This window comes from Camellia sinensis, chromosome 12, assembly GCF_055761805.1.
Source record: "Camellia sinensis isolate YWXY chromosome 12, ASM5576180v1, whole genome shotgun sequence".
Lineage (NCBI taxonomy): Eukaryota > Viridiplantae > Streptophyta > Magnoliopsida > Ericales > Theaceae > Camellia > Camellia sinensis.
In genome coordinates, this window is record NC_138972.1 from 51,983,472 (window position 1) to 52,005,855 (window position 22,384).

Here is a 22,384-nt window from a genome sequence, read left to right on the forward strand (position 1 = left end):
AATATATGAATGAGATGCACCCGTATCAATCAACACATTGGCAATCGAATTGCATAACAAGAAAGTACCTCTCACTACCGAAGGTACTGGTACCAAGTCTGGCGTGGTAACAATATACACATGCCTTGAAGGTCTCTGCTCTACCTGCTTAACCCTTGAAGCATAAGTCTGATGCACTGACTGAGCTGAAAAGGCTCCTTGATTGGCCCTCGAGGTCTATATTAACTGGTTAGGATAATGACTCTGTGTCTGTCTCAAACCAGACGCACCAAGCATGCCACCTAACTGAGGGCAAAACCTCTTCATATGCCCTGACTGCCCACACTAATAACAGGTAGGCGGTTGCCCTTTCCCTTGACTCTAGCTCTAAGAACGAGTCGTCGACGGAGCAGACTATTGCCCTCCTCGCCTCTGCAAGTAAGCTGGAGATTTGTGACTTAACTGGCTACACTTGTAACAAGAGAAGCTCCCGGATTACCTCTCCCTAAACCGGAACTCTGCACAAGAAATGTGGATCTAGACTGTACTGCCTAAGACTGCTGTGGAGTAAAACCCCTCTGCCTCTTATTGTCCCGCATTTCCCCTTAAACCTCATGACTCCTCCTGTAGCCCCTCATGCACTCCTCATCCATCTGAATCACAGTCTCCAGATGAGCCACTGCCTCCACAAGGCGTCCATAATTCCTAATCATTGATGCGGCCACCTTGAAAAGGAGTCTGATCCTCAACCTCTTCTCAAACTCCAAACAACGGTGTTTCTCCGTTGCCACAAGCTCCGGTGCAAACCTTGAGAGGCTAGTGAAGCTGCCTCAAATTCGGCTACTGGTAAACTAAGCTGCTTGAGCTTCAAGAATTGCTCTCTCAACTTCTCTTTAATAGTGGGAGGTAAGAACTTGTCCTGAAAGACGTTGACAAAAGCCTCCCAAGTCCCTCCAATGCTTTCCCGCACAAACTTCCACCACTAACCCTTATCTCCCTTCAGCTGGAAGGATGTCAATGTCACTCTCAAACCATTGTCCTCGGTACCAAGCATCTCGAACATCTTCATCATCTGCTCAAGCCATTCATTTGCTTTCAAGGGCTCTTTCGGATCCTCTATAAACTCATCCGAATTAGACCGAAAAAACTCTCTCTTTAAGAATGACGGCCCTGACTCAACAACATTTCCCTCAAGGCTCCAGCCATTTCTCAGGCCAAAGCAACCATGGCCTGCCGACCAACCAATTCGGCCATATTGGCCTAACCAACCCCTTCCTCCTACGCCGGAATATCATCCGTTAACGGCACCTCCTGCTGTCTAGGCCTGCCACGCCTACTACCACTACGTCCTCGTCTTGACATCCTAATAAAGGTAACACCAGAGATTAGCACATTTAGAATGTGTCGAAGCTAACTCACTTGGGTCCTAATGCGATAGATAACAGTATTTCACTCCACATAAACACATACGAATTTCCTTTCTAGATAATGATCGTCTTATGGCGTTACCAGAGTTTCCATTAGAAATAGCAGTGATCAAGTGCTCTTCTAACAGGACTTCTAGAAACCCGCAGAACCAATTAGCATCTTAGAAATTAAATTTCATACCCATATAATCACATAAGCATGTTATCACATAGTGTACTATACACACAAATATCTTTATCAAGCGAGATAAACTCATCGTGGAAAAAACCACTTCCGACGTACCTAAAGTATTCAAACCCGATACACTCCAATACCAAGTTGTAACGCGCCGAAATAAATACAACAACCCATCCACAATATCAACAAGCGACAACAATGACAAAGTAATTATCTTCCATTACTTCCAATTGAGTTTATAAAAGAGTAATATATGCAGCTATATATTCACAAGTCAGACCCTGAATCTATAACATATGTTGTGAAATACAAAAATAGAATGGAAGTTAAACAAATAAGAAATTCCCTAAGGGCTTACAGCTTTTCAAGTCGATACTTAGTTACAACAAAAGTGGATTTAAATCCAATACAGTTAAAGACCTTTGCTTGTACGAAAATAAGTAAAACAAATACATAAAAATGAAGCCCTTGCTTCAGTTCCTTCCAAGCTATTGCTGTCACACCCCAAAAGTAATACAATAAACCTATCTACCATGCGAAAGAATATAACAGAAATACAATACTTGCATTCATCAGAGTTCAGTGTTTAATAAATAGTTAAATGCCATGTAAGCTTACATCTTTCCAAGTCATTGCTTGGTTACACAAATTGAGTCTCACTCGTTGCATCTTAACCCCTTGGCTTTACAAATAATAAAACATACACACAACAAGACATAATTAAGAAGCTCTTGCTTCCCAAAACTCCATCCACGCTATTGCCTTGGAGGAAGCATCTCACCTGCACCTGAAAATGGTATTCCCATATAGGGTGAGCCAACAGCCCAGTAGAAATAATCTAACACAATTTATGAGGTTTAGCAAAGGTATAAATATCACGTACATAAACAATACCGATCCTGAAACATCCACAAGACTTGCATATCCATAGGCCACTAAGACCAACCTTATTCCATTTTCCTTCAATTCATTTCCAGATCATATATGCTACTCAATTCATGAGTTAAATTCATTATCTTTTAACAACCAAAATGAGACTACAACTCAATGATTTTCCAATTATGCAAAACTCACATAAACACTTCAAACTTGCCATTTTACGGAAATTTTGTCCGAAGGAATCGGCACCCATTTATATATAAAATTTCAGGTCTTTCACCCAGGACACTTCGGCCAACTTGCTTTAAATGGAGTCCATCCCCTTTCTCCTCCCAAACAAATATACATATGCAATCTATTTATAAATATAATCACATATGAAGTACATCCTCTTTCTCCTCCCAATAACCATGCATATACAATGTATCTATAACATGGTCATATTCAATAACACCAACAATGGATTAGCATTAAATCGCTTAATCTTCATGTAATTTCTACAACAATCATAGCTATCCTCCACTTCTAAAGAGATGTTCAATATCAAAATAAATAGTTTATTCAAAACTTCCATAAGTGAGATAATACATATCCAATATCACCATTTATAATCACAACCTTCCAATTTCACGTTTTCAATGTTAATCCCAATTATTATTTTTTATTCAAAATAATAATTTAATCAAAATTAGGGCAGAATCCCCTTTTCACCAAATATCAACCCAAACACCAAAATCAACTATTTTGGCACATCATGATCTTATATTCAAGCCTCATACTCGTTTACCTCATATTCATCAAAACCCCTCTTTTTATTTCACACCCAAATCCTAGATTTGTCCAAACCACAACCAAATCTCATCATCTATATACAATAGCAAATAACTAAGCTAAAAACCATATTAGAGTGTAGAAAATCCCTACCTCAAGTTTTGAAAAATCTGAGATGAAACCCCAAAATCTATGGTGTCGAAACTCGATCTCCACTGCACACAATGAAGCCCTCGAGGTGATAACCAACTTTGGTGAAGAATTTAGGCCTAAATCCCAATGGATTTGGAGAAATCAAAGAGAGAAGATGACTTCTAGAGAGAAAAGCACTAGACCTGGAAATTTGGAGAGTTTTAGAGAGAGAGGGGGCTGGAAAAAGTGATCTGAAACCCTAATTTACGGACTGATACAACAAGGTCACTCGAGCGTGAAATACACTTTCTCGTAAGCAATTTCGAATTCATTTTGCATTTTTGCTTTCGGCGAGCTGACAGGGCAGTTCGACCCCCGAAGTTGACCGGGTCAAAATTGGGATCGCTACAATTGCCTTGGCAGAGGCATATCATCAGCACCTGAAATGTTTTCCCACATAGGGTTAGCCAAAGCCCAATAGCAATACTCCAATACAATTTATGAAGTTTAACAAAGATATAAGGTGATATACATATGCAATGCCCATACAAAATAGTTTATATTTCCTTTCAAACCATGCAATGTCAAGTTTATATCAAAACTCGTAACCACCTCCATTACTTTAGAAAACAGGACAGTGAATCACATTCTGGGAGTTTCAAAACAATACAACCTTTCTCGAAAATTTTGTCTGGAGGAAATAGTACACCGGGACCCATGTAAACGTAGGATATACATGCATTACTATTGCCATTTCATGAAAATTTCGCCCGCAGGATCGACACCCATGTATACGCGCGATTTTCGGGACTTTCACCCTGGACACTCCGATCAAGTTATTTCAATGTACAACATTCAATTCTCGAATTCACCCATTTTCTCAAAATGATTCACATTTTCAAATATAGATATGAAACAATGCTCAATGCAAATAAGTAAGAAATTGGTTTTAGTTCACCTAAATCCTCATACAATTTCTACATTAATCATGGCTATCCTCCATCGATAGCCCAAAACAGATATCTCTAAACAGTTAAACAACTTTTCGTAAAGATAACTTTCAAAATTTCAAGATGTAAGTGATAATACATACCTAACTCCACCATCCTCATCAATATTTACCCAATTCCACATTTTCAGCATCAACTTCATATATTTATACAAACTCAATCATTTAAGATATTTAGGGCAAAGCCCCATTTTCTTTCAAAATCAATTCCAAGTGTCAAAAACCAATCACTTTACCACAACTCAACCTCATTTCCAATTCCATAACCATTTTCAAGATTTCATTTGAAAACCCCTCATTTGATTTTTAAGCCCAAAACTCTAGTTTTGAGCAAAATCCCCAAATCACAAAGTTGTTTTAGAAATAGCAAATACCTAAGTTAAAAACCATAAGAAAGTGTAGAAAATCCCTATCTCAAGCTTAGAAGAGGAAGAAGAAAAAAAAAAACTCAAAAGTTGACGAAGACGAAACGACGATTTGCTCCGATCAAAGCGAATCCCTCGACAAGATCTACACTTAATCTCAAAAGAACAAGGTAAGGAGATGCTTCTATGTGAGTAGATCTGAAGATCATTGTGAAAAAAGTGAGTTGAGAGAGAGAGAGAGAGAGAGAGAGAGATTCACAGTTTTAGAGAAGAAGAGAGGAGATAAAGTGAAGAAAATGGTAAGTGAAGGCCTTATTTATAGTACTAGGTTAAAGTGAAATAAAGTTCCAAAGTCAACCCAAAAGAATAAGTCCAAATCCCTAAAAAGCAAGGCCCAAAATCGGATTGAAATCTACGAAAAGAACACGGGGGTCGACCCTCAAGCCGGTGGTGTCGACCCTTGGACCCGTGGTGTCAACACCAAATTTCAATAGCCTATTCCAGATTCAACAGCAGACAAGGATCGATACCCCACAAACTGGTGTCAACCCCAAAGGCCAATAACAAACAACAAGTGTCGACACCACCAAAGGCCGGTGTCGACCCTAAATTTCAGTAGCTATCCAGGAACACAGCAGCACGAAGGTGTCGACCCTTCCAAGGTTGGTGTCGACCTTTGGAGCAGAACAAGACCAAGAAAATGAGGGCAGTGTCAACACCAACCAGGATGGTGCTGACCCCTGAAGCCAAAACCAAATATAAAGAGAAAAGAACGATGTCACAAATATGGTTTCCCGGATTTAAAAGCAATAAATGAGTGGGTCTAAGCCCAGATCGCTATACAGGTAGTACACAAGGAGGTTACGTACCCCTGACAAACGGTTCGCTTAGGGCACGGATGTCACTACTTAGGTATATAGCTCTAAACGTGGGCATCCCTAGTAGTTATGGTTGGTAACACTTGAATAATTGACCATGGGGGATTTCAAATTAACCGTGGACATAACTTAGTGTTTGGTAAGTAAATCTCTTTGGTGAGATTTCGAGTGTCTCCTAATTTATTAAAATTGTTAAAATTATTTTAATAGTTGTAATTTATGTTTGCAATTATATTGTTGTGTCAGGGTTATAATCTGGTTATTTTTTCTTTAAAAAAAAGGTAGGCTTATTGTGTTTTCTTTACTATGTTGCAAAACTCATGGCATATGTTTTGTTATCCTGCCGTTTTGTGCCAGATTTTGACAAGAAATGAATGGAAGCCGAAAATGGAGTTGACGCTAACATAGAGGCTTGATTGGCTTGAGGTTATGACTATAGCGAAATAAATTTTATTATCTTATGTATTAATAATTAAGGACATTATGATTGTGTTTAATATTGTATTTGAACATTTTAAATTTTTATCAGGTATTGTTGGACTTTTGGTTGTATGACCGTTGGAATTTCCCATTAAAATGTCAAGTTTTTCATTGCTTCGTTTATTTAATTTTTTGATATTCTAAAATTTTTGAGACGTCACAAATTTTATGGCAGAATACAATTTTTCAAAACTTAAATCCAATCTAGAGTAACAGATTTACAAAAATGCTAGAGGTCCCAAAAATTCTACTAAAAGTTTTACCAAATGTCTCACATGGGTGTGGGACCCACATGGGAGCCCACATTGTGTGGGTCCCACAACCATATGAGACATTTGGTAAAACTTTTAATAGAATATTTAGGATCTCTAACATTACTCACAAATTTAAGTTACTTTAAACTCACACAATTTGGTAAGCAGGTAACCATGATTTATTATTTATAAAGTCATAATTGATGCATTAAAGTAGTGTCAGACAGTTTATCCTTCCATGAAGATGTGAACTGTTTATTTTCTTTAGGAAGAAAGAATAATTGGCTTAGATCCATTTTGTTTCGGCTTTTTTAATTATTTTTTAACTGATTTAGTCCCCAAAAAAAAAATGTATTTTTCAGTTAAGGTGACAAAAAATTAAGGATCAACTCAACTTTTTTTTAAAAAATTTAGACATTAACCTTTTTAACATTAACCAAACACATCAACCCTTTTAGCAGCAATTTTATCCGATAATAAAAAAATTTAAAAAAAAAAAAAAAAAAAAACCACACGCACAAACAACAATAAAACAAAACAGAAAAAAAAAACTACGTCAAATCAGAAACAGAAAAAGAATTGTCAAAAGAAGTTATGGGTATCTTGAACTTAAATCATTTTAAGGTCAAGTTTGGAATATTTAAAAAAAGTTAAAAAGTTATTTAAAAAATTAAAAAATTAAAATTATTCATCAAAAATCAACAATTATCTTAATTTTCCTCTACAAATCAATTTTTATAATTTTTTATTACACATTTTTCCATAAAAAGTCAAAAAATTAACCCAAACATCCATATTTTTTCCCTCAACTTTTTAATTCAAAAAGACAAAAAGTGCACTTATTTAGGACACCTCAAACAACCCCTAAATAAGCCAGATTATATATCAAACAGGGCAAAACTGATATACACTCTGATTTCTTTATAATGTTTAATTGGGAGATTTGAAAATTAACTTTTTTAACATTAAGCAAACAAATCAACCCAATTTTATCCGATAATTAAAAAAAAAAAAACACACACACACACCCAAACAAAAAAAAAAAAAAAAAAAAAAAACTATGTCAAAAAAAAAAGGGGTTGTCAAAAGAAGTTAAGAATATCCTTAACTTAAAGCATTTTAAATAAATCATATTATATATCAAACAGTGCAAAATTGATATGTACTCTGATTTCTTTAAAATGTTTTAACGTTATATTTGGTTGGAAGATTTGGAAAGGAAAAATAAAAATATATAAATGAAATGTGAATAAAATATACTTATATTTTACTTAATTTTACACATATTTTTCTTTTTTTTTTTTAAAATCTCTTTTCAAATTTTCTAATCAAACACAACGTAAATAAATTAGAATACTACATGCACTCTTATATTCAAATTAGAGCACATAAATAATAGCAGATTAGTTTTTCATTCAGCAAAAGAGAAGCAGGACAGGAAAAAAAAGAAGGAAAAACTGAGAAGTAAAAGAGGAAGAAGAGCATAAGGGGGGAAACACATAGGCCTTCCTTGAGGTTGATACTTGGAAGGAAAAATAAATAAATAAATACAAAAAAGAAAAAGAGGGCATTTATTTATAAATTTTTCTTTATTTACTTATATTTCACTTAGTTTAAATTATTTTCTTATATTCCAATTAGTCTTATGGGTGATATAGTTATCAAAATACCCTTAATAATAATAGTAATGTCAATGTTTCGTGATGTGAACATTCACACCGTCAATGTGAACACACATCAATGTAAATATTAACATTGTAAAATATGAATGATCACATCACCAAATTGCTAACCGTTTAAAAAATATTAGTAAAGGTAAAATTATTCATAAATTACCTTAAATTTGAGAATTAAGATTTGGTGGATCAAAAGTCTAAATAATAAGATTTATTAGAATATAAGAATATGTTCTTGAAAAAAGATTTCCTAATAAATCTCTCAAGAAAAAAGTTTGTCTCTAGATTATTTGTGTAAGTGGGGCTCACTACAGGTCTCATTTTTATAATTTGATCTATTTATTTTTTAAGTTAGTATGTGTAGATTGTCGGCGAAAAAAATTAAATTGATTCGATAATCATAACCATATAATTTTATTTGTTTTAAAAAAATGATTGACAAATATAATTTTAAACTAGACGATCTTTTTTTTTTAAAGACAAATATAATAAAATTATATAATTATAATTTTTAGATCAATATGTTTTTTTATGAATAATTTACACACAAAAGCTTAAAAATAAAATAAAAAAATCAGATTATCATAATGAAACCATGATGGACCCTTGAGTCTAAACATCATGGTCTTGATTAGAGTTAAGGGCTTTGTTTGGGAACAAGTTGAATTAGTCAAAAAAAAAAAATTCAGAAGGTCAATATAAAAAATCAACTCATTCTCTATATTTTTTTACACATTTTTTTTTTTGTAAAAAATTAAAAAACTAATAAAAAAATCAATTTCTAAACCAAGCCTTGTACAAAAAAAACAGAGACCTTAGCTGTTGAGGTTTGATTTGGTGAATGATCAACTAGGCTCTTCAATGGTCGATAAATCCAATGGTCTAAAGACCCCTGTAACAAAAATGTTCCACAAGGCCCAAAAGCCCACAAGGCCCAAAAGCACACAGAAAACATGTCATATATAGTTTAATTTTTTTCAATAGGCCCAACAACTTAAAAAAACAATAAAGGGGCACCAAAGTAACCAAGTCACTCAGCTTTCATGGCCCTTGCAATTTGTACTCCTCCATCGGAGGCATGAACATGATTTAAGGGGCCGAATGGCAAATTTGATAGGCCATGAGAACACGTTGAATCCGAGTCAAGTGATTTAAACCATACTATAACTCAAGAAATACTAAGTGTCAACATTATATAAAAGGAAAAAAAAAAAAAAAAAAAAAAAAAGATAACAAGGGCAGATCGGGATTGTTAATCCTGAATTGACTCTTAATCCAAAACAATTAGTAGGAATTTGCCCTATTGGAAGTAGGGATGGCAATTTAAAACCGGCCCGATGGTGACCCGACTCCCCGACCCAGAATTAAGCGGGTTTTTCCCAAAAAATACTCCCGACGGGACGGGAATGGTATTTAAAAATCAATCCCCGAACAGATTCGGGCCGGGGACGGGGATTAGTGTCCCAGCTTCGTACCCGGCCCGGCCCCGTCCCTGATCCCCGGCCCGATTTATCCCCGATATTAAATTACAATTTTACCCTTATATATATATATATATATATAAACCAGGTCTCTCAGTCTCAGATCTCATTTCTCTCCTCTACCCCGTCTCTCAACTCTCTACCTCATTGACTTCTCTCTCTCTCTCAGATCCACCACACCACTGTCGCCGTCCAGGTCCAGCTCGCACCACCACCACCACATCGCGTCTCTCAACCACTCCACCACCGCGTCTCTCATCCACTCCACCACCGCATCTCATCCACTCCCTCTTCTCGACGTCGCCGACCACCACCGCCACCACTGCGTCTCATCCACTCCCTCACAGATCAGATCTTTTTTTTTTTGTTTTTAGATCTGTCCACTCCCTCACAGATCCCTCTTTTTTCTTGTATTTTCTGAAACTTTTTTTAGTTGTTGTTGATGATGAAATTTTCTGAAAATTTCTGAAACTTCTCTGAAATTTTTTTTGTTTCAGATCTGTTTTTAGATGATTAACTTGTTGTTGTTGTTGATGATGATGAGTTCTATTTTTTGAAACTTTTTTTAGATGATGAACTTGTTGTTGATGATGAAATTCTCTGAAATTTTCTAAAACTTTTCTAAATTTTTTTTTTGTTTCAGATCTGTTTTTAAATGATGAACTTCTTGTTGTTGTTGTTGTTGATGAGTTGTATATTCTGAATTTTTTTTTTTTTTTAGCCGGGGAATGCTCAGGGTCGGGGAAACCCGATCCCTGTTGGGGGCGGAGGTGGGGGCAGTGACACTTTCCCCGTCGGGGATCGGGGCCGGAGAAAATTCGGGCATCGGGGATCGGGGATGGGGAGTGTGGTCCCCGGCCCCGCCCCGCCCCGCCCCGTTGCCATTCCTAATTGGAAGTAGAATAAGGACGTGTCAGGTTGGATTGCTATTTCTAGATTCTAAGAGGAATCTCATTATTTAATTTAAGTATAAAAAAAGTAAATCACTACAAGAAAAGGGGCTATATAACACGGAAGCATTTGCGACAGTATCACTTACCGTCGCAAAAAATGGTTTTTTGCGACGGTACCCCTTACCATCGCCAATAAATGGGTTTTTAGCAACGACACGCCTTCCTGTCACAAAAAAGTAACTTTTTGCGACAGTAACAATTACAGTCGCAAATAATGCGCATTTTTTGCTATGGTAACCCTTATTGTCACAAATAAAGCTACTTTTTGCGACGGCATGAACTACAGTCGCAAATAAGAGTTTTTTTGCGATGGTAATAGGTGCCGTCACAAAAAAAAAAAACAATAATGTTTTGATGAGACGACATTAAAAGTATTAGCGACGGCATTTTGCCGTTGCAAAAAACTAAAATTTTTGTAGTGTTTCACTTATTTTTTCATCTTCCTGTCTCTCTCTATCTCTCTCTCGCGCTCATCTCTTTTCTCTTTCTCTCTCTCTCTCTCTCTCTCTCTCTCCCACACTATGCTTGCGTTGCTCATTCTCTCCCTCCCCTCTTCTCGATTTACCGATCTCTCTCTCGATTTATCGATCTCTCTCTCTCTCTTTCTTCTCTTTTAATTGCTCATCTCTCATTTCTCTTAATCACTTGTCGAAAGAGAAAAAAGACAAAAAATGAAATGGGTCTCTCTCTCGATCATCTCTCTTCTCTCTCTCTTTCTCTTTATCTCTCATCTTTCTCTCTCTCACTCATCACTCTTCTCTCTTCGCTCTCTATCTCTCTTGCTCATCTTTCTTCTCTCTCTCTCTGTCTCTCTCTCTTTCTATGTCACTCTCTATATCTCTTATTCATCTCTTTTTGCTGTCTTTCTCCATCTCTCTTTGTCTATCTCTCGCTCATCTTGTTTCTCTCTCTCTCTTCTCTCTCTCTCTCTCTCTCTCTCTCTCTCTCTCTCTCACTCATCACTCTTCTCTTTGGTTCTCTCATCTCTCATCGCTCTCTATCTCTCTTGCTCATCTTTCTTCTCTCTCTATCTCTTGTTTATCTCTTTTTGCTATCTTTCTCTCTCTCTCTCTTTGTCTATCTCTCGCTCATCTTATTTCTCTCTCTGTGTGTCTCTCTCGCTCTCTCTCTCTCACTCATCTCTCTTCTCTCTCAATCATTCATTTCTCTCAATCACACTCATCTCTTTCTCTGAGCTCATTGTTGTTGAAAGAGGAAAAAGTCAAAAAATGAAATGGGTCTCTCTCTCTCTGTCTTTTTCTTTCTTTGTCTCTCACTCATCTCTCTTCTCTATCTCTGTCATCTCTCTCTAACTCTCTTGCTCATCTCTCTTCTCTCTCTTTTTTTGTCTCTCTTTATATCTCTCTCGTTCATGTTTCTCTTTCTCTCTCTCTCTCTCTCTCTCTCTCTCTCTCGCTGATCATCTCTTGTTTCTCTCTCTTTTTCTATTTCTCTCTCTTCCTAGCTTTCATTACGCAGCAAAATGGACATATAGGTTTTTAGCAAAAAATAAGTTATTTTTTTTGCGACGGCAACCTTTCCTCGTCGCAAATAAAGGTTATTGGCGACAGCAATACCCCCGTCCCAAATAAAAAAAAAAGTATTCCCTCCATCCCAAAATATTAGTCCTTTATTCCATTTTTTATTGTCCCAAAATATTAGTCCCTTTCCAAAAATTAAGAAATAAAATAATATGAATATACTATTTTGCCCTTCTTTTAAATTTATTAATAATACAAAAAGTACAATTATTACAATTGATATTCCCAAAAAAATGTACTATCAAAGGGTAATATTGGAAAATTAATATTTTTAAAATATAATAATTGTACTATCAAAAAAAGTTAAATTTCCCAAAAGAGACCATTATTTTGGGATGGAGGGAATAGTTAAACGCCATCGTTTCATTATTTAAATTTTCATTTGTGACGGTTATACTTGACGTTGCAAAAAAAAAAAAAAAAAAAGAACTCAAAATCTGATTCACACTCGTTTTTCCCCTCTCAATCAAAAATCCCCAAATCTCAAATCCCTAATATTTTGAACCAAAAATTCCCATCTCTCTCTCTCTCTCTCACTCTCTCTCTCTCGCAACCATGAGCAGGGCAGACAACAGCGTTGAGCGACGGCGAGCAGCGGCAGGCGACAGCGTCGAGCGACGACAACGATGGCGTGAGACGGTATCGAGCAGCGGCATACCATAAGCATAATATCTGTTAAACATACGGCTAAATGCAGATGTTACTTCTTGCGCAAATAGGACAAAGCTAATAATGCAGTATAGTGTTGGGCTAAAAGGTTCTTTCTTTATTTTTGTTAAATACCATAAGCATAATATCTGTTAGACATTGTTTCTTATATGCATATGGTCTCCATTTATCTTTACATGATGGCGTTGACATCAATGCTGCTACAAAGCATGGAATCAAAGTCGTTAGAACTCCTGGTGGTGTAACTGGAAATGCAGTTTCATGTGCTGAAATGGCCATATATCTAATGTTAGGCCTTCTTTGTAAACAAGTCAGTTCAATTCAGTCTAATAATCTAGAATCAATATGCATTTCTCATTTTTTTTAGCTTATAAATTGGGAAGCTTCAACAACTTTTTGGTGAATTAATTATTTTAAATTGTGAATATGCTGAAATAAATGGTTTATGTACATTGACCTAAATTGCAATTGAGAAAAATGATAAATTTATGTTGTGCTATCTCTCCATGATATGTTGCTAATTTTCTCCTTTTTCCTAAGTGAAATTTATGTGTTGAAGTTTAATTGGTGAAAAGTTTTAGCCCAGTACCCCTATATTGGAAAGTCTTTTGTTTTTTACTTTTTTCTTCCATAATTTAATCAAACCATGATAAATTTCACTGTGTTGATAAGAGCTTAACCAAAATCATGATTTAGCTCATTCCTAATAGTTTAGCTAATTATTTATTAATTTTCATTACCTTTAAGATCATTTTTATAGCGATCCTGGTTTTAACCCGTCTCTTGTGGTATTCCGGACTCAGGTTTATATGGTTTGGATGGTTGTACATGTCTTGTTTCCTTGTCTTCCCCTTATTGTTGGTTATTGGGTTGTAGTTAGGTGTTTGGAACAAGTTGGTTGCTTTTTTTTCCAAACTCAAGTTGCCCATAATTTTGGCTCTCCGCTCGAGCGGGCTTCACAAATTTTGCTCTACGCTCGAGCGGGCATTCGAGCACTTGAGCGGAGACTGCGTTTGCAAAAATACTTAGATGGCGTATTTTACGCTCGAGCGGAGGGTTTCATGCTCGAGCGGGGCTTTCCACACTCGAGCGGACCGCGTTTTATCAGCTCGTGAAAGTGACATTTCAGATCACTTTTTTCAATCCTCTCTCTCTCTCTAAATGTCTCAAAATTTTCAGATCTAGAGCTCCTCTCTCTAAAAGTCACCTTTCTCTCTTTGATTTCTCCAAATCCATTGGGATTTTGGCCATAGTTCTTTCGTCAAAGTTACATAACTTCTCGAGGGCTTTGTTGTGTGCGGCGGAGATCGAGTTTCGACACTGTAAATTTGGGGTGTTTCAACTAAATTCTTCATCTACACTTGATGTAGGGATTTTTTACACTTTAATATGGTTTTTAGCTTAGTTATTTGTTATTGTGTATAGATGATGAGGTTTGGTCGTGATTTGGGACAAATCTAGGATTTGGGTGTGATTATCGAAAAGAGGGGTTTTTGATGAATATGAGGTAAATGGGGTTGAGGTTTGAATATGAGGGCATGTTATGCCAAAATGATTGATTTTGATATTCGGGTCAATATTTGGAAAAAGTGAGATTTTGCCCTAATTTGATTAGATCATTATCTTGTATAAATAATTGGGATTAACATTGAAAATGTGAAATTGGATGGTTATTGATGTGGATGGTGAAATTAGATATGTATTATCTTACATCTTTGGAAGTTTTGAATTAAACTATTTATCTTGAGATTAATTATCTGTTTAGAAATAATTGTATTGGGCTATCGGTGGAGGATAGCTAAGATTGTTGTAGAAATTGCACGAGGATTAGGTGATTTAAAACTAATCCATTGTTGGTTGTCATTGAATATGATTATGTCTTTATATACATTGTACATGTACACTTGTTTGGGAGGAGATAGGGGATGTACTCCATGTATGATTATATCTTTAATTACATTGTATATGTATGATGTTTGGGAGGAGATAGGGGATGGACTCCATTGGATTAAGTTGGGCGGAGCGTCTAGGGTGAAAGTCCCGAAAATCACGATTATAAATGGGTGCCGTTTCCCGCGGACAAAATGTCTGTAAAATATCAAATAAAAGTGATTGTATGATGATTATGCTGGTTAAAGACTTATTGAGTTGTAGTCTCAATTTGGTCGTCTGAATGAAATAGATTTAACTCATGAATTGAGTAGAATAAATGGAATGAGAAATGAATTGAAAGATAATGGTCATGACTCATGAATTGAGAAGTATAGACGAATTTGAAATGAATCGAAAGAAATGGAATCATATGAATATTCAAGTTGGTGGATGTTTTAGTACAGGCATTGTTTATGCACTTGGTACTTATACCTTTGCTAAATCCATATATTGTGTTAGATTATTTCTACTGGGCTGTTGGCTCACCCTATATGGGGACATCATTTTTCAGGTACAGGTGATATGCTTCCACCAAGGCAATAGCGTGGATGGACATATGGGAATCAAGAGCTTCTGTTGTTATGTTTGTTATATGTTTAGCCAATGGCTTATTTGTAATGAGTTGTGCTCTCTTTTGTGTAACCAAGCAATAGCTTGAGAATATGTAAGCCTACAAGGCATTTGACTGTACATTAAACTTTTATAAATAAATTCCGATGTATGAAAGTATGTTATTTCTCATATTTTTCTGCATATGAGATTGGATTTATTGTATTATTTTGGGGACGTTACAATTTTTGTAATAACCTCACAACTAGAAAGTGGTGTATTTTGTCAGTATCACAATATAGGTGAGTGATATATCACTAGTCTTTCAACTTATAAAAAAGTTAATTAGATTTACTCTCTTATCTATTACTATATATTATTTTCATCGATGGCAATGTGCCTTGTAATTACTTTATTCTTTTTACCTCATCTTCACTACAAAGTTTAAATTCATTAATCCCCAAAGGTACATGACATTGTTTTTTAGGGGTTCAAATTTGCTTTAGTGTTGGTCATTTTGGCATATAACCCTTCTATTTTATTTACTTTATTTTGTATCTTTCTATTCCCTCTTGATAGCCTTTCCCACTCCATACAAATTCCCACTATTTAGTGTTAGAAGTATGTAATTGATGTGCTCATACTCTATGTTTTTCACAGGGTGTTTCTCCTATTTAAATATGAATTGGTCGCATGCGGAAATCCACTATTGCTTGAGCATTTGATCATTTGGAGCACATTTTGTTATTAAGCTGTTTAATTTGAGAACTTTTGTCTTTTATTTGTCATTATTGCTGAGATATCTTAAGAATCCATTCGCGTGGCTTGGTTTTCTCCATATCTCCTGACTTTTGTTGTTTATTGACAACATTTCAACTTTGCTTTTAGGTTTGGGTCTTTTTGTGGTAGTGTGCATTCAATATGCATTTTATTTTTGTTTTTTGTTTTTTGGGACTCTTGTGAAATACTGGATGTTTGGGATTTTAGGATTATATGGACAGGCATTACACCTTTTCTTTTGCAAGACATTGTTATTTGTATATGTGGTTATATCATATATATAACACATATTTTTGTATGAAATTTAAGTCATGTTTATGTGAATTGGTTTTTTATTATTTTGTTATTATTGCAGAATGAGATGCACATTGTTGTAAAGTAGAAGCTGCTTGGATAGCCAATTGGTGAAACACTGCTGGGAAAAAAAGTGAGTTTCAATTATCTTGGTTTTTCTACTACAAGTTTTCCTACAAATGCATTCGTACATTTTGTGTTTTCTTTTCTTATTTTCTTTTCATTGTTTTATTTTTTTTAATATCCTAGAATAACTTCATGTTGAACAAATGCTTCAAATAAATGATTTAAAGTTGCTTGCTACCATATCTAGATGGTTTTGAAAATGATCAAGATTATTATTTGTAACGCCCCAAATTTCAAGCCCAAATAATAACACAACAATCATGGCTCTTTAAAGGAAAAACCGAAACAAATCTCCATACTTGTATTACAAGATACAAATAGTCCCTCTTGCGATTACACATTTAATCCAACAACAAATAAATGAACAAATAAATACCTCCAAGGGTTTACAATTCTCCAAGGCTTAAGCCTGATTACACAAAACGGTTATTCAAACCCACACATACAAAGCCCTTGGCTTACAATCAAAGTCACAGCAAATGAGAACATTGTGCTCTCAGCACACATTTCCACACCCTCAGTTAGGCGGATTCACCACGTATTTTCCTGCACCAAAAATCCCATAGGGTGAGCATAAAGCCCAATAAGAAAATCTTCACAAAGTATATACATTTTATACAAGTCTCATGAGATGAATGCACATGCCATGCCATGCCTTGCCTATTTTTAAGGTAAAACACATATTCATCTTTTGAAAACCATCACGCTCAATGATGTTATACAATTTCAACTGTTCCACATTTATCCTTTTTAATCAAGGGGTGGTAAATACAACTCTGGTATTCCCTAGGCCGGTGTCTGCAAATAGACTTTACAAGTATTACCAATTGTCATTTTTACCAGTACTAACCGGAAGGCTCGACACCTATCCGCACGACTTTTTGGTCTTTCACCAAGGACACACAGGCCAACTTAATCAATTTCATCTACACCATCTGTTTGGATTTACCACCGTATTTACTCCAAAATAATTCCATGAAAACTTATTTCTCAACATTCTCTTCTCAATGCAAATTTTCGAATCAACTTTCAAAATTCATTATAATCAAATAAATTGATATGCCAATGCAACAATAATCAATACAATGCAACAATTCTTCCATTTCCAATTCTTCCACACAATACTACTATTGTGATCAAAATTTCCATTTTTCCTTTCCATGCAATTTTCACAAGATGAATAGATACACATTTATTCCAATTCATCCAATGGATAACACATTTCCCACATTTCGAACATTTTTAACAAATTAGCCATCTCAAGACTAAATCAACATTTTGAATAACAATTTCCAAAACGAACAACAATTCTCATATTCCTCAAAATTTATCACTTATACAATATAAATAAGAAATTTTCCAAACTTCATTTATTTTGGGCATTCAAAATAGATATGATAATAACAACCATGGATTTTCAACTTCTTTTAAAAATTCCCCAATTTCTAGGTTTTCTCACCAAAATCATCCATCTTCAAACATTTGAGAAAAATCTCACCAACAACCTCTTTCTTCAATCAACATAGTTTAGAACCCTCAATTTTTATTTTTAAAGGAACAAAAAAGTAAACCCACTTTCAAAAATCACTCATCTTCTTGAATCAACTATCAACTTTCAAAACTAATCAAAGGATGATTTCAAAAATCATCTAGATCTTGCAAAAACATATATATAACTCAAAGAAAATTCCTACCTCAAGTTTAAAGAAGAAAATAGTTGAAACCCCCAAAATTTACGGTGTCAAAACTCGATCTGCACCACACAGAACGAAGCCCTCGAGAAGTTATACAACTTTGATAAATGAACTATGGCTAAAATCCCAATGGATTTGAAGAAATCAAAGAGAGAAGATGACTTCTAGAGAGGAAAGCTCTAGATCTGGAAATCTGGAGAATTTTAGAGAGAGAGAGGATTGCAAAAAGTGATCTGAAATGTCACCTTTTCAAACTGATAAAACACAGTATGCTCGAGTGTGGAAACTCCCGCTCGAGCGTAAGACACAGACTCCCACTCAAGCGTGAAACCCTGCGCTCGAGCGTAAAATACACCCTCTCAGCAATTTTGCAGACACAGTCCCCGCTCGAGCGCCTGAATTCCCACTCGAGCGTGGAAAAAAATTTGTGAAGCTCGCTCGAGCGTAAGAATGCCCGCTTGAGCGGAGAGCTAAAATTCTAGGCAACTTGAGTTTGGAAAAACAAGCAACCAACATTTTCCAAACACAACTACAACCCAATAACCAACAATGAGGGGAAGACAAGGGACACACGACATGAACCACCATTCAAACCATACAAACCCGAGTCCGGAACACCACAAGAGACGGGTCAAAACCAGGGTCGCTATATTATTTGCTTGCTACCACATCTAGAGTTGCATGTGTGCATGCTTTGATGTAGCTTTCCATTTACTGTTGATATTAATGTGATTTCTAGCAAATTATGTTCTATGTATATTGATGGTTTACTAGATTAATTTAATTGAATCTAGTGTCTGAACTGCTAATGGATGCAAATATGGTAGATAGTTGAATCTTGATTGCTCCCTTAGCTATTAATATGAGATTTTGAGTGGTTAAAAAATACAAGCATTTTGATGTGTTCATGGCCTCATAGATATGGAAGTGCGTTTTAGGTTTGCTTTTGCTTATTTATTTATATGGGCTAGAATTTAACCACACAAAGAAAAAAAACACAAGGTGTAAAAGGTCATGTCTACCAGTAACATTGAATTCAGCCTTGTGGAAGGGTTTCAAGTAACATTTTTGTCATTCTTTTTCAGCCTCGTGAATTCAAGGTGTTGACGCCCTAAAATCACCAAACGGCGTCGGATTAGCACGAAACTTGGCACACACGACCGCCTAGGCATGAGAGACTTGTAGGAGAAGACGGGACTCGAATCGAGTTCCCGGTTTGGGAGTTACAGCCGGATTTCGGTCTAGTCAAACTAGTTCCTCAAGAAACTTAGAATTCAATGTGTTGAGGCCTCAAAATCACCAAACGGTGTCGGATTAGCACGAAACTTGGCACACACGACCTCCTAGGCATTAGAGACTTGTGGGAGAAGACGGGACTCGAATCGGGTTCCCAGTTTGGGATGTTAGAGTCGGATTTCGGTCTAGGCAAACTAGTTCCTTAAGAAACTTAGAATTCAACATGTTGACGCTCCAAAATCACCAAACAGCGTCGGATTAGCATGAAACTTGGCATATACGACCTCCTTGGCACGCGAGACTTGTAGGAGAAGACAGGACTTGAATCGGGTTCCTAGTTTGGGAGTTAGAGCTAGATTTCATTCTAGGCAAACTAGTTCCGTAGAAAACTTAGAATTCGAGGTATTGACATCCCAAAATCACAAAACGGTGTCAAATTAGCACGAAACTTGGCACACATGACCTCCTTGGCACGAGAGACTTGTGGGAGAACACGGGACTTGAATCAAGTTCCCGATTTGGGAGTTAGAGCTAGATTTCGGTCTAGGCAAACTAGTTCCTTAAGAAACTTAGAATTCGAGGTGTAGACGCCCCAAAATCGCCAAACGACGTCAGATTAGCATGAAACTTGACACACACGACCACCTAGGCACGAGAGACTTGTGGGAGAAGACGGAACTCGAATTGCGTTCCCAGTTTGGGAGTTAGAGCCAGATTTTTGTTTAGGCAAACTAGTTTCTCAAGAAACTTAGAATTCGAGGTGTTGACACCCCAAAATCACCAAACGGCGTCAAATTAGCATGAAACTTGGCATACACAACCGCCTAGGAACGAGAGATTTGTGGGAGAAGACGGGACTCGAATTGGGTTCCCGGTTTGGGAGTTAGAGCCGAATTTCAGTCTAGGCAAACTAGTTCCTTAAAAAACTTAGAATCCGAGGTGTTGACACCTCAAAATCACCAAACAACATTGGATTAGCACGAAACATGGCACACACGACCACCTAGGCACGAGAGACTTGTGGGAGAAAATGTGACTCAAATTGGGTTCCCGATTTGGGAGTTAGAGTCAGATTTCTGTCTAGGCAAACTAGTTCCTTAAGAAACTTAGAATTCGAGGTGTTGACGTCCCAAAATCACCAAACGACATCAGATTGGCACGAAACTTGGCACACACGACCGCCTTGGCACGAGAGAGATGTGGGAGAATATGGGACTCGAATCGGGTTCTCGGTTTGGGAGTTAGAGACGGATTTCGGTCTAGGCAAACTAGTTTCTTAAGAAACTTAAAATTCGAGGTGTTGACGCCCCAAAATCACCAAATGGTGTCGGATTAGCATGAAACTTGGCATACACAACCGCCTAGGAACGAGAGACTTGTGGGAGAAGACGGGACTCGAATTGGATTACCGGTTTGGCAGTTAGAGCCGAATTTCGATCTAGGCAAACTAGTTCCTTAAAAAACTTAGAATTCGAGGTGTTAACACCTCAAAATCACCAAACGACATCAGATTAGCACGAAACTTGGCACACACGACCGCCTAGGCACGAGAGACTTGTGGGAGTAGACAGGACTCGAATCGAGTACCCAGTTTGGGAGTTAGAGTCGGATTTCTGTCTAGGCAAACTAGTTCCTTAAGAAACTTAGAATTCAAGGTGTTGGCGCCCCAAAATCACCAAACAGCGTCGGATTAGCACAAAACTTGGCACACACGACCGCCTTGGCACGAGAGACTTTGGGAGAAGATGGGATTTGAATCGGGTTCCTGGTTTGGGAGTTGGAGTCGGAATTTCAGTCCAGGCAAAATTATTTACTTAATTATCTTTGTAATTGTATAGTAGTTAAATTTTTATGTTTTTTTGTAATTAACATATTAACACATAATTATATTGTCATTAATTATTTTTGTTTTTTGTTTTCAAATATTTCCTGAGTAGGAGTTTGCTTCTTGTGGAATGCATGCCTGTGAAGAATGTGACTAACTTTTGTTTTTGTTCCCCACGGAGAATGATGAGGAAAACTTTTATTTTTGGTTTATGTTATTTTGAATTGTGAACAACATTATGTATTTAAACATTATATATGTATTATGGAACATTATGTAGTGTGGTAATTTTGTTGTTGTGTAGTTATGAATGGAAGAATATTTTTATTATGGAGAAATTGTTATTTCTATACAGGAATTTTTATATTATTATGCAATTATTGGTTTCTTTTTCAATTTTTTTTCATTTAATACAGGTAATTTGAATATTTTTAATAATTTTATTGCATTTTTTTTTTTTTGCGACGGCACCACACCGTCGCAAAAGAAATTAGTGACAGAGGTTGTGCCGTCGCAACAAAAAAACATTTCACGACAGCATTTTTTTGCCGTCTCAAATAAAACTTTTTGCGATGGTAAAACATTGTCGTCGTAAAAGGTCTCAATTTTTTACATATTATTGGCGATAGTAAAATGTCGTCGCAAAAGGCAACATTTGCCATCGTAAAAAAAAAAAGGCGACGACATCATGCTATCGCTAAAACTTTTTAGCAACACCCTCTGTTGTGACCCCTCCTTTGCCGTCGCTAAAAGTCATTTGCCGTCGCTAAAAGTTTTTTGAGACGGCATTAGGAGTATTATGCTGTTGCAAAAAAGTGAAATTTTTGTATTGAATGGATCCACAATATTTAAAATTGAGCTAAATATACTCGTTGTCACTGTAGTTTACCTCTTGTGTCAATATAATCTTTACAATTTTAATTTGTATCAATTTTATTCTTTAATTTTTTTACTTTTAGGATTCATGATAATGCGATTCCCATTTCTATTCTTTTACTTTCAAGCGCCATTGAATTACATAGAAATAAGTAGGGGTTTATATTCATTCATTGACGGATCTAAAATGGTGATCCTTATTATTTCTGGTGTTTCAAATTACAAATAGCGAAATTTAAGTGAAATTCGAGTAAGATTTAAGGATAATTGCTGGTAAGTCTATTTTTATGAGGGATATGATAGTTGGTCTAAAGATTGATGACATTATTAATGAAATTGTTTAGTAAAAAGGACAATTTATTATTTTGAATTGTTTTTTCATTTTTACCCCACTGTAGCT

At 36.1% G+C, this 22,384-nt stretch overlaps 1 long non-coding RNA gene across 1 annotated transcript; it reads left to right on the top strand.

Moving 5' to 3' along the window:
• The first annotated feature begins 15,560 nt into the window (after positions 1-15,560).
• LOC145804501 (uncharacterized) lies at positions 15,561-21,485 on the top strand. Its single transcript, XR_014346336.1, has 2 exons — positions 15,561-16,360; positions 21,221-21,485. It is a non-coding gene; the product is annotated as an uncharacterized LOC145804501 (long non-coding RNA).
• Positions 21,486-22,384: the final 899 nt, after the last annotated feature.